The 12,248-nt window shown below is 58.5% G+C and overlaps 1 protein-coding gene across 1 annotated transcript in view; it reads left to right on the top strand.

The window, feature by feature from the left end:
* Positions 1-340: 340 nt before the first annotated feature.
* Positions 341-12,248, top strand: part of GATAD2B (GATA zinc finger domain containing 2B) — a 30,777-nt gene continuing 18,869 nt past the window's right edge. The window contains exon 1 of the mRNA XM_068995204.1: positions 341-480. The gene's annotated coding sequence lies outside the window, so the exon portion shown is untranslated. The remainder of the gene's footprint in view (positions 481-12,248) is intronic.

The raw sequence follows: 12,248 nt of genomic DNA, 5'->3' as shown, positions 1-12,248 counted from the left end.
GAGCCAAAACTCCCTCACGGGCCGGGGGAGAAGTCGCGCGCCGCCACCGCGCGCCGCCCGCGATACCCGGATGTTCAGACTCGGGGACCCATTAAAGGCGCCCCGCGGGGAAGCTCGGCGCGTTTCTATTGGTTCGACGAGACGTCAGTCATTGCGAAAACAACCAATAAAAGCTGAAAGGCGGGCTAAGAGCGGAGCGCAGCGATTCGATTGGTGGGACCGTGTGCCTGTCTGGACGCCGCACCAATGGACGTCGCGGCTGGGGTCGGGAGGCGGGGCGGGCGCGGCGGCGGCGGCGGCCAATCAGCGGCATTGTTTGTGGTGGTGCCGGTTGCGCTCGGCGGCGGCCGCGTCTGCTCCGCCCGCCCGGCCCGGGACCCCCGGGACCCCCCGGGACCCGCCGGGATCCGCTGGGATCCGCCGGGAATCCACCGAGAAACGCCGGGAACCCACCGCGACCCCCCGCGACCCCCGAGCCAGGTGAGGCCCGCGGGGGCGGCGGGGCCGGGCCGGGCGGGGGCGGGGCAGGGCCTGGTTGAGGCGGGGGGGGGGCGAGACCCGGGGGATGGGGGGGGGATTTTGGGGCGGATTTTGAGGGGGCCGAGGGGCGATTTTGGGGGTGGGGGGTTCGGTCAGGAGGCAGAGCTCGCGGGGTTGCGGGCGATCCGGGCTGTGCCTTGGGGGGGCAGAGCTCGGATTTGGGGGGGGGCAGAGCCCGAGGGGTTGGGCGGGGGCTGAGCTCGGATTTCGGGGAGCAGGGCTTGGATTTGGGGGAGCAGAGCTCGGATTTGGGGGAGCAGAGCTCAGGGATTTGTGGGGGCGCCGGGCTCAGGGGTTTGGGGAGCAGAGCCAGAAGGATTGGGGGCACAAAGCAGACGGATCTTGGGGGGGGGGGGGGGAGGGGGAAGATCTCGGATTTTGGGGAGCGGATCTCAGAGATTGGGGATTGCAGAGCTCAGGGATTGGGGGGGCAGAGCTGAAATTTGGGGCACAACCTGACGGGTTGGTGGGGGGCAGAGCTCCGGGATTTTTTGGGGGCGGAGGGGGAGGGCAGAGCTCGGATTTTTGGGAGCAGAGCCCGAGAGGTTTTGGGGCACAAAGCAGATGGATCTGGGGGGGGGTTGGGGGTAAAGCCAGAGGGATTTTGGGGAGCAGCGCTCAGGGATTTGGGGCAGAGCTCAGGAATTTTGGGGAGCAGAGCTCAGATTTTGGGGGGGGGGGGGTGAAGGTAGAGCTCGGATTTGGGGGAGCAAAGCACGGGGATTTTTGGGGAGCAGAGGGATTTTGAGGATCAGCCCCGGGGGGGTTGGGGCAGCGCCGAGGGATCCCCCGGGAAAACGGGGGAGGAGCGGGGGCGGCCCGGGGGTTCCCGGAAGGATTTTGGGGAGCGGATGCCGGGAACCCCCCGGATCGGCCCCCCGCGAGCCCCGCTTTGTTCCCTCCCGTCCGTGCCGGGATTCGGGAGCGGTTCCCGATCCTTTCCTCGGCGTTTCCCCGTTCCCTGCTGGAAGCGGGTCCCGGCCTCATCCAGGATTTCCGCCCCGCGGATTCTCCCTTTTTTCCTGCTGCCCCCCGTCCCCCCCCCTCACTTCCCGGTGTTGCTTCCCCACCTCAAACCCAGCAGGAAAACTTTCCCATCCCTGGAATAACGCGGAGCCGGAGCCTCAGGCGATGCCGGCGCCTTCCCGTGGGCACTGCCCGCGCCCCTTCCCGGTTTTTGGGTGGGATCGGGATAAAAACGCCGCATTGGGGGGGGGGGGAAGGGGTGGGGGCACGGACCCTTCCTCACCCGCATTTGGGAAGCTGGATTCTCTCCCAGGAGGAGATCCGAGAGCATTTCTCCTCCCAAGGATGAGGATTGCTCTTCCCGAGGAGAATCCTTTCCCCAATTCCCAAAATTGAGGCATTTGGGCGCCTTCCCCTCCCTTTGGAGCCTGGAAAAGGGATCTGTGATGGCGGGGGGGAGGGGGTGGTTTGCCGGGAAGAGAGGAGGAGGAGGAGGAGATTTGGGAATCTGGGAGCAGGGAGGAAGAGCGACAGCGTACGGATGCGCCGGGCTCGATTGGCTTTTCCAGAGCGTTTTTGATCCTTTATTTTTTTTTTTTTTTTTTTTTCCTTTCATATCCATTTGATTTTCTGGAGCCTCCTTGGCCGCTGCCGGGCAGGAGGAGGAGGAGGAGGAGGAGGAGGGAGGAGGAAGGGGGAGCACGGGAATGGGAACAGCCTCCTCCTGGCAGGAGTGTGGGAGGATTTGACTCCTGTTCCTCGGTGCTCCCGGGTGGGGGTTGGGGCGGGATCGCACAGGCAACCGCGGTTTTTCGGGAATTTCAGGCGTTTTAAGGATTGGGGGTGCAGGGAGACCCCCCCGTTTCCCCCTTCCCACTCTGGGAGACGCTGGCACATCCCAGGATTTGGGACATCCACGATGCTCCAGTTGCTGTTGGGGTGAAATGGATCCGGTGTATCCATAGGGATCCCCCAATCCCTAAGGATCCCCCATCCCTGGGGGTCCCGTGCCTCGCCGCGATCCAGGATTGTGCTGGAATTCATCGGAGCCGCTGGGATCCATCCGAGGGATCCATCGCGGTGCCGCTGCCGTGGCTCTGATCCTTCGGGATCTCGGTGCCACCTTCTCCTGGCACCTTTCCCGGTCACGAGGCCGGCGCTGCCGGGAGCATCCATCCATCTTCCAGCGTCCTCTTCCGACGGCTCCGCTCGGAGCATCCCGCCGGAGCGGGGCGGGTCCTGGCCTCCCCTCAGGTGTTCCTGGGATGGGGGAAGGTGGGAATTCCTGCTTGGCGGGGTTTATCCCACTTGGGATGGTCTTGGAAGCATCTTCCCTGCCGATGTCGTATTCCAAGGGAGTCAGGATCCACCGCTCGCGAGTTTCCCAGATCCCTTCCCTCGCCGCGCCGGGATTGGAGGAAAATCAATCACTGAAGCTTTCTGCCTGATTATTTCCCAGTTAATTGACAGTTTTCCACGCTCGGCTCTTCCATATCCGATGGCAGAGCGCTCCTCGGTCCATCCGTGTTTCCTGGTGGAAATCCGTGGGTTTGGGTTTCACGTGGATCGTGGATTTGTGCTCCGTAGCCTTGGGGAGCGCAGCCATGGATGGCTGGCGTTGTGTTTGCCGTGGATTTTCTCGGTGCTTTAGGCTCTTTTCCAGGTTTTTATATGGGATATTCCATATTTTGCAGCATCTCGGGATGCTCCTGGTGCCAGGGCTGGGATGGGACGTGTTGGGATGCGCCCGCATTTCCCTGCAGGAATTTCGTCCCAATTTCCCACCTAAATCTCCCCTTTTCCACCTTAAAGCCATTCCCCCTTCTCCTGCCATTCCATGTCTTTATCCCAAGCCTCTCCCAGCTCTCAGAGCCCCTTTGGGCACTGGAAGATGCTCCAAGGATCTTCCCTGGATCTTCGCTTTTCCAGGCTGGGCAATCCCAGCTCTCCCAGCCTGGCTCCGTAGCGAGGCTCTTCTCCGATGGCTCTGACAGCTCCAGATGCTCCTTCCAACAAAACACAGGGAATGTTCAAGGATATTCCCGGCCCATTCCCGATAAGGAGCCACGGGAGCTTCCCTGTTGTGTCTGGGGGTTCTCCCATCACCGGCTCCCGCGGAATCCGAGCAGGCTCCGATCCCCATCCCGGTGTTTTTGGGTTTCTGGGCACCTCGCACGGAGCTCGGGGAGCTCATCCCGATCCGTGGGAAGTGGGTCAGGAAGAGGCTGCGGCGCCGGGCTCGGCTCTTTTTATATTCCCGGGATTTTCCGATGAACGCGGCGCTTCCCGGCGCTGGCGGATTCGGGATGAGCGGGATGGGCTGGGGGAAGGGGGATAACGCTCCCCTTCAGATCCCAGTGTTGCGACTCAGCCCCTTGGACCTGGAATCTTATCCGGGCATTTGGGATTGTGGTATCCGGAATATGCCTGAAATCCCTCTGAAGAGCAGCACCAGCCTTTGGAATCCGGAGGGTGTTGGGAGCGGCGCTTCCAAGCCTAAAATTAGCCCCGAGCCCGGCGCTGAGGAGGCCGGGTTTTATTTCCATGGATCCGCATCGCATCCATGTTGTTCCGTCCCTGCTCCGTAGGTTCCACTTGGTGAGGTTTCAGTGTGGATTTTGGGGCCGAATCCTGAAATTGTCCCATTTCAGAATTCCCGGTGGAATCTGCGCCGGTTCCTTGCGGGCAGAGGAGCCGGATGATGGGAAGAGTTGGATTTGTGCGTGTTTTCCATGCCTGGTGTGTTTTTCCCGATAAAATTTGGTCTTCATGGAGTCTCAGGAGATGGATGCGCGAATCCTGGGATTTTTTGGGATGAGGCTGAGCCAAAGCCCTGTGTCCCCTTGGGAAGGGGAGGCTGCTCCTTGTCACCCATCCCGGGATCCATCTGTCCCTGGGAGCAGAGCCTGGTGCTTCCATAGGGAGGACGTCCATCATTCCGGGATGATCCATCAGCCCAGTCGGTGCTCCGGTGTCGGGGCTGGAAATGGGATCCAAACCCATTGCAGGGAATACAAACCCTTCTCCCAGTGCTGCTGTTCCCTGCCAGGACTCCATGGCCAGGCTTCTCCTGAGGAGTCTCCTTCCTCTTCCCAAGGCAAAGTCTGGGAAGGAGATTTTGGAGGAAAGAGGCCGGATTTCCACAGAACTCTTACGTTGGGATCCTTTCCATCCCTCTCCTGCCCATCCCAAACTCCTCTTGCTCGCATCCCTACGGCACAGAAACGTGGAAGCGCATTCCTTGAGGCTCCCAGCCATGAAGGAGGATGTGTCCTGCTGGAATGCTGTTCCTGGACACCAAATCCAGCTGTTTTCCCCCCAAAATCCCTGGTGGAGGCAGCTCCAGCTTCCCAGTTTCCTTCTGATCCATGTGAGAAGCTCCATCACGATCCCGCTCTGCTGAGCAGCGAGTCCTGGAAGGAGATGGAGAACTGGGATTCTCCCTTCTGCCCTGACAGGTGGAACAGTTCCCTTGTTTCTTTTCCGGCCGTTTGTGGGAGATGATCCATGGGATTGGGATAAATCCTCATTCCCGGTGGTTCTGCCCTTTTTCCATGCCGGAGCCGCTGTTTGAGTGGAATCAGATTAAGTTTAGGCCCCGGGAAGACAAAAGATCCGGAATTCCGGGCGCTGTGTGGAGGGAGAGGGTCCCACAGAGGCTCCATGTGCTTCCCCAATCCTGTTTTGGGGTTATTTCTTGGAATTCAAGCACTTTTCCATGGAAAAACAGTGGTTTTCCAGTGAAATTTTTGGTTTCCCAGTCGGTCGCGAGCGAGAAGTTCCCCAAAATCCACCTAAAAGTCCCCAAAATCCAGGGCATTTTTAGGGACACCTCCAGGTGCAGCCGCTCCATCCGCACTCCCCAAATCCCGGTTTTTAGGGAGGGACTGCTGGAAAACCTGCTCGGGCTGTTTCCCGTGGGATCCCCCAGGGAATTTTAAGGTCGATGCTCCAGGGATTCGTCCCAGGTTGGATCCTTGGATGAGGGAAGGGTTGGGAATCTCAGCTCCTCCCAGTTTGCTCCCAGTTCAAGCTCAGCTCAAGGATGAGGGGCGCAGGTGGAGGAGCTGCTCCCGTATCCATAAGGAATTTTCCCGCTCCTCAAACACATCCCAACATCCACCCCGTGCTGCCTCCAAAAGTGGAGAGTTCTGAGGGAAAAGACGCCGGTCGGAGCGATGCAGAATTCCAGGGAATTCCAAAATGATCCTGTGGTCCTTCTTGAGTAGCTCCAAACCTGGTGGATTTTCCCTTTCTCCTTATTAAATCCTGGGTTCCAATTAAATCTTGGAGCCCTGACAAATTCCAACACCTACTCGTGCGAGGGGGGCATTCCCACGGCTGGTTGTTCATTCCTTGCGAGAATTCCTGCAAACCACCAGCAGTGCCTCGGGATCCGTGGCCGGAGCCACCGGTGGCTTCGGAGCGACGCTCCCATGGCCTTGGAAGAGAGGGAAGATGCCCAGGCTTTGTTTTCCAAGGAATGAGCCTCAAGGTTGGATCTGGAAATGCAGGAAGTCAACGTTCCGCTCGCTGGTTTTACCTGGAAGTGCTGGAAGCAGCTGGATTGGGAAGTGGGAGCTGCTGGATGTGGTTAAGGAGGGTGGGAATGGCGCCGCTGTCCGTCGGGATAGCGCTGGGATTGGGAATCCCATGCCTGGCCCACGGCGACATCGCCGGGAACGGCGAGCGAGGGGAGCGGATCCCGGATTCCCAGAGGATCAGGCAAAGCCACGTTTTGGAGGGGTCAATCCCAGCTGGGGTTGGGATGGATCCGTAGGAAATGGGATCATGCCGCGTTCCCGCGGTCGTATCCCGGCGATCCTTTGGCCGCGTTGAGTTTGTTGGTGGGACCTCCTTGAGCGGCGCCTTCTCTGGAGATCGACCGGCTTTGGATTCCCATGGGATGGCAGATTTGGGGAAAAATCATCCCTTTCCCTGCTTAATCACACTCCAGTTTTCCCAAAATCTCTTCCCAAGTGTGAGGTGTCGGCCTGAAGCTGGATGGGGATGGCGCCGGTGCCGGCTGCTGTTGGATCAGGAGGAGGGAATTGGATCCAGGAATCCTCTGTTTTGGGGTCATGGAGGGATTACACCAGTGGGGAAGAAGATCCAAGGATCCTTTGGATTTGGGATAAAAGGAACTCTGGGCAGACACTTCCTCAAAGATCTTTTCAACCTGGAAGCAGAAGCTCCCGGGGAATGGATCCATAGGAAAAAAAACCTCCAAAATTCAGTTCAATGATGTTTTAGTTCTTCCTTTGCCCATCCTGGCCAGGAAGATCCATCGGAAAGGTCGGAGCAGCGGGATGGAGGCCGGGGCATGAGGAAGGATGAGAAGGATCGACCTCCCCGAGTGTGCTGGGAAGGTTTTCATCCCTTTCCCAATCTTCACCAGGCATAAAACAGGGATGGAAGGGCTGGAGGAACATGGGGAGGATGGAAACAGCCGGGAATGGTCCTAAAAAAACCCAGGGAATGGAGAAATCAAGGAATTTTGCCGCTCCTCTGCGACCTCTGCGTTTTCCATGGGCACGGCCTGGAATAAATCATCCCAGGGCCCATCCCACCCCCTCATTAGCTGATAAATCCATGGAAACGAGCGTGCAATTAAAGCTAATTAATCCTTTCCCCCTTTGGAAACCAGATTGTTCCATTTTATCCAATAAAGGCAAACTGGGGCTGCTGGAATGCTGCGGAATTCCCAGACTCCTACACCTCAGGGGTGGAATAAAGCTGTGGATGTTGGGAATGACCGGATTATCGGTGTGTTTCGGGGGAATCCAACAGCTTCCATCTGCTCCATGCCCTGTCCAGCCTGGCCTTGAGCACTTCCAGGGATGGGGCAGCCTCAGATTCCCGGGATAACCTGTGCCAGGGCCTCGCCACCCTCACAGGGAGCAGGGAATTCCCGATATCCAAGCTGAATCTCCAGTCTTTTCGTTTAAAGCGGATTCTCCATCCCTGGGATTCTCCATCCCGGCTTCTCGGTGTGCTGGATGCTCCAAGCGCTCGTTAATTCCATAACGAGGCCCTGAAGGCGTCACCTTCCTCTTCCCGCTGCTCCCTCCTCGGGACACCCTCAGCCGTGGGGACCCAGAGCGGGAATGGGGCGCCTCTGGAATTGGGCTGGGTCGGGAGGTTCGGGAGAGCCAAAATCCCGCTGGATCCTCCTTCTCCAGGGTTGGTTGGCATCTCCCAACCCATTCCCACCAGGGTCTTCTCCAGCATCCCTCGGCATCTTCCCAGGGACCTCTTGGCATCTTCTCTGGGAATCCTCGGTGTCTTCGCCGGCGTCTTCACCCGCTCCCTCAGATCTTTGCCGGGACCCTTTGGCGCCTTCCTCACATCCCTCAGCATCTCCTCCAGCGCCTTCCCTGGCATCCTTTGGCGTCTTTGCCGGGATTTGGGCGTCTTCCTTGACATCCCTCGGCACCTTCCTGGTGTGTCCTTCGGCATCTTCATCCATCTCCCTCGGCACCTTCCTGGCGTGTCCTTCGGCATCTTCATCCATCTCCCTCGGCACCTTCATCCACCTCCCTCAGATCTTCATCCACCTCCTTCGGCACCTTCATCCACCTCCCTCAGCATCTTCATCCGTCTCCCTGGGCACCTTCATCCATCTCCCTCGGCATCTTCACCCACCTCCCTTGGCATCTTCATCCACCTCCCTCAGATCTTCATCCACCTCCCTCAGATCTTCATCCACCTCCCTCGGCACCTTCATCCACCTCCCTCAGCATCTTCATCCACTTCCCTCGGCATCTTCATCCACCTCCCTTGGCATCTTCATCCACCTCCTTCAGATCTTCATCCACCTCCCTTGGCATCTTCATCCATCTCCTTCAGATCTTCATCCATCTCCCTCAGCACCTTTGTCCACCTCCCTCAGCACCTTCATCCACCTCCCTTGGCATCTTCATCCATCTCCCTCAGTATCTTCATCCACCTCCCTCAGATCTTCATCCACCTCCCTCGGCACCTTCGTCCACCTCCCTCAGATCTTCATCCACCTCCCTCAGCACCTTCATCCACCTCCCTTGGCACCTTCATCCACCTCCCTCAGATCTTCATCCACCTCCCTCAGCACCTTCATCCACCTCCCTTGGCATCTTCATCCATCTCCTTCAGATCTTCATCCACCTCCCTCAGCACCTTCATCCACCTCCCTGGGCATCTTCATCCACCTCCCTCAGATCTTCATCCACCTCCCTCGGAACCTTCATCCACCTCCCTGGGCACATTCCCGGGATCCCTCGGCACATTCCCAGGATCCCTCGCCATCCTCTCCGGCACGGCCGTGGACTGAGTGATCCCGAGGCTTCTCCGCCGCCGCTGCCGGACCCAACCTCGGGCCGCGTTTTTTCGGGAACGGGAGGGGCGGATCCCGGCGCCAGCGTCGAGGCCCCGACCCTCCTTTTTGGGAGGGAAACAGTTAAAATTCCAGGGGAGGGAAGGAGCTTCCATGAATGAAGACAAAGTTTGGCGGGGGGCCAGGAGCGGGGGGAGGGGGAGCGGGGAGGGGGCGGCCGCGCCAACGCCGAAATCCCAGGAAAAATTAACCCCCCCCTCCCAAAATCCAGAGCCAATTCCATATCAGGATGTGCCAAACCGGCCGTTACCGGATTTACATACCTTTATTTATTTCTTTTTAAATTTTTTTGGTGGTTTGGTTTTTTTTTGTTTTTTTTTTTTTTTTTTTGTCATTCCAATTTTTTTTTTTATTCCCTTTTTTTTTTTTTTTTTTTTCCCTTCTCTTTTTCCCTGCCCCGCGAGGCATCATGGGAAAAAGTCAGCATCCCCCTTTTCTTTTGTTTAATAAAACAGAACGCGCATGATTGGCAGGGAAGTGCCCGCTCGGAGCGCGGCTCCGGCTGCGGCTGCGGCTCCGCGGGGCGATGGAGCGCGGGGCCCTTCCCAGCCCGGAGCTCCTCCGGCTCCTTCCCGAGCCCTTCCCGAGCCCACCCGCTCTGCTCCTTAATTTTCTTGACAACTCGAAGCAGCGGGAATATTGTACCTGTAAGTATCCGTGAGACCGGGAATTCGGACCGGACAAAAGGGTTTCCTTACGGATGAGCGAAGCGGGTTTTTTTTCCGCTTTTTTTTTTTTTTGGTTGGTTTTGTTTTAATTTTTTTATTTTTTATTTTTTTTGCCAACGGAACAGGGAATGTCTCGAGGGAATATTTTAAGGAGAAAACGAGCACCGGTGCTGGGATTTGCTGTTGGAGTCGATCCGTGATTCCCTTCTCCCCTTCCCCCCCCTCACCTCCTTCCCCACCTCATCCACGCTCCCACCGTCGCTATTCCGCCGGAATGATCCCATCCCGCCCTCCCTGTCGCCAGCTCGAGGGGTGACAAAAATGCCGGGAATAACGATGCCTTGGATCGGTGTCACCCACCCCCACCCCCCCCCCCCCCGCCCCCCCACTCCTGCTTCCCGGTGATATTGATGGAGTTATTGATCGGGTTATTGATTGGTGATCGATGGCCCGGCCGGAGCTGGAGCCGGAGCGGCCGCACAAAGGCAGCGCCCGCAGTCGAGGAAATCGGGAAGCGTTATATAAGGAAGCCTGGGAAGTCTGCGTCATCCCGGATGGGGAGGGGGCCGGAGCCGGGCGCTCCCTCCCCCCCCACCCCCCCACCTTCGATCCCATCATTTTTTATTGGATTTGATTTTCCCGGAGCGTTTCCCAGCTGGTTTTCCCCAAAACGGGCCGTCCCAGCTGGATCTCCTGGAATTTTTTCTTTCTCTTTCCGACTTTGTGGAGTTTTTGGGTCTTTTCCCCCCATTTCAGGGCATAAAGCGGCTTCTGGAATTCCCGCTCTCCTCTGGCATCCCAGAAAATCCTGGGATGGGACGAGGTGCGAGGCCAGACATGGCCCTGGCGTTCCCTGCTCCCGGGAAATGGGGTTGGATAAGAACGCAAACTTAGGAGGGAAGGGAAGCACTTTTTGGGGGTGAGGGGGGGAGAGGATTTTCCTCCTTTCCCACTTTTCCTGCTTCCCATCGGTCGTTCTGTACTTGACCCGGAGCTGCAGAATCCGGGGACATCCTGAGCCGGCGGCGGGGATCTGGAATCTGGGGGATCCAGGCTCTGGGGGATCCGGAATCTGGGGGATCCAGGCTCTGGGGGATCTGGAATCTGGGGGACCCAGGCTCTGGGGGATCCGGAATCTGGGGGATCTGGAATCCAGAGAATCCAGGCTCTGGGGGATCCAGAATCCGCAGGATCCAGGCTCTAGGGGATCTGGAATCTGGGGGATCCAGGCTCTGGGGGATCTGGAATCCTCAGGATCCAGGCTCTGGGGGATCTGGAATCCGAGGGATCTGGAATCCTGGGCATCCAGGCTCTGGGGGATCTGGAATCCTCAGGATCCAGGCTCTGGGGGATCTGGAATCCGAGGGATCTGGAATCCAGGGGATCCAGGCTCTGGGGGATCTGGAATCTGCAGGATCCAGGCTCTGGGGGATCCGGAATCTGGGGGATCTGGAATCCAGGCTCTGGGGGATCTGGAATCTGCAGGATCCAGGCTTTGGGGGATCCAGAATCTGCAGGATCCAGGCTCTGGGGGATCTGGAATCTGCAGGATCCAGGCTTTGGGGGATCCAGGCTCTGGGGGATCTGGAATCTGCAGGATCCAGGCTCTGGGAGATCCGGAATCTGGGGGATCCAGGCTCTGGGCGATCCAGAATCCGCAGGATCCAGGCTCTGGGGGATCCAGGCTCTGGGCCTGGTGTGTCGGAGCCGGGACAGGCGTCCCCACGCTGGGATCTGGGAGCAGCAGAACTCCTGGAGCACTTTGCTCCATAGGAATTCCCACTCTGCCACATCCCAGTGCCTGCTCCCATCCCGTTTGTCTTCCCAAATCTTTCTTCTTATCCCCGCTCCCTTTCCCTCCCGGGAGCAGCCGTGTCCCTGCAGATTCCGGGACGGCTCCGGGGCCGTTTTTAGGGCTTTTCAGGGATTTTCCCTTTGTTTGGCGTTGCTTTAAATCCCGGTGCTCATCCTGCTCCGGAGAAAATCTCCGCGAGCCACCCTGAGCCTCCCTTACCTGCCTCAGAATTCCTGCACGGAACCGGGCGTTCCTCAGGATTCCCGGACACCTCCCGGGAGCAGCGGGATTGGGAGCAGCCCGGTTTTTGTTCAGCCGTGGAGTTGGGTTTTTTTTTCCCCCCTTCCCTTTCCAGCGGCGTTCCTGGATCCCGCTCCGGATCCCGCTCCCGGCCGCCGAGCCGTTAAATCCTAATTACCTTTTTAGGTTATTATCCTTTTCCTGGTGTTCCTTGGGAATGCTCGCCCTGGGAGCCAGCCATTTTGTGTTCCGTGCCGGAACGCGTTTCACGACGCCGACGTCGGGATGTGCCGAGCCCAGATGGAATCGGAGCCGCCTCGTGCCGGCCTCCGGGAAGCCCCTGGAGCGGGATTTCAGCCGGACGGCTCCGGATGCGGAGCCAACCCCGTGGATTTCCCGTGGGATCAGCGGGGCTTGACGGGGGATCCTGGGATTTTGGGGGGGGGGAAGGGGTTTGGGCAGCGGGAGCGCGCCCAGGTGAGTTGGAGGAGTTGGATCTCGCTGGTTCCTGATCCCGGGAAAACGGGATTTTAAGCGGCTTTTATTCCATCAGTCTCACGGGGTTGGATATCCAGAGGATGTCCTGGAGCAGCTCCTGGATTTGGAGCAACCGGGATAGGGCTGGAACCTCTCGGAGCACGCTGGCTCCGGGGATGGATGCTCCCGT

The sequence above is a fragment of the Aphelocoma coerulescens genome, chromosome 25 (assembly GCF_041296385.1).
Source record: "Aphelocoma coerulescens isolate FSJ_1873_10779 chromosome 25, UR_Acoe_1.0, whole genome shotgun sequence".
Lineage (NCBI taxonomy): Eukaryota > Metazoa > Chordata > Aves > Passeriformes > Corvidae > Aphelocoma > Aphelocoma coerulescens.
The sequence above is the reverse complement of the archived record's forward strand: the minus strand, read 5'-3'. Positions and strand labels throughout refer to the sequence as shown.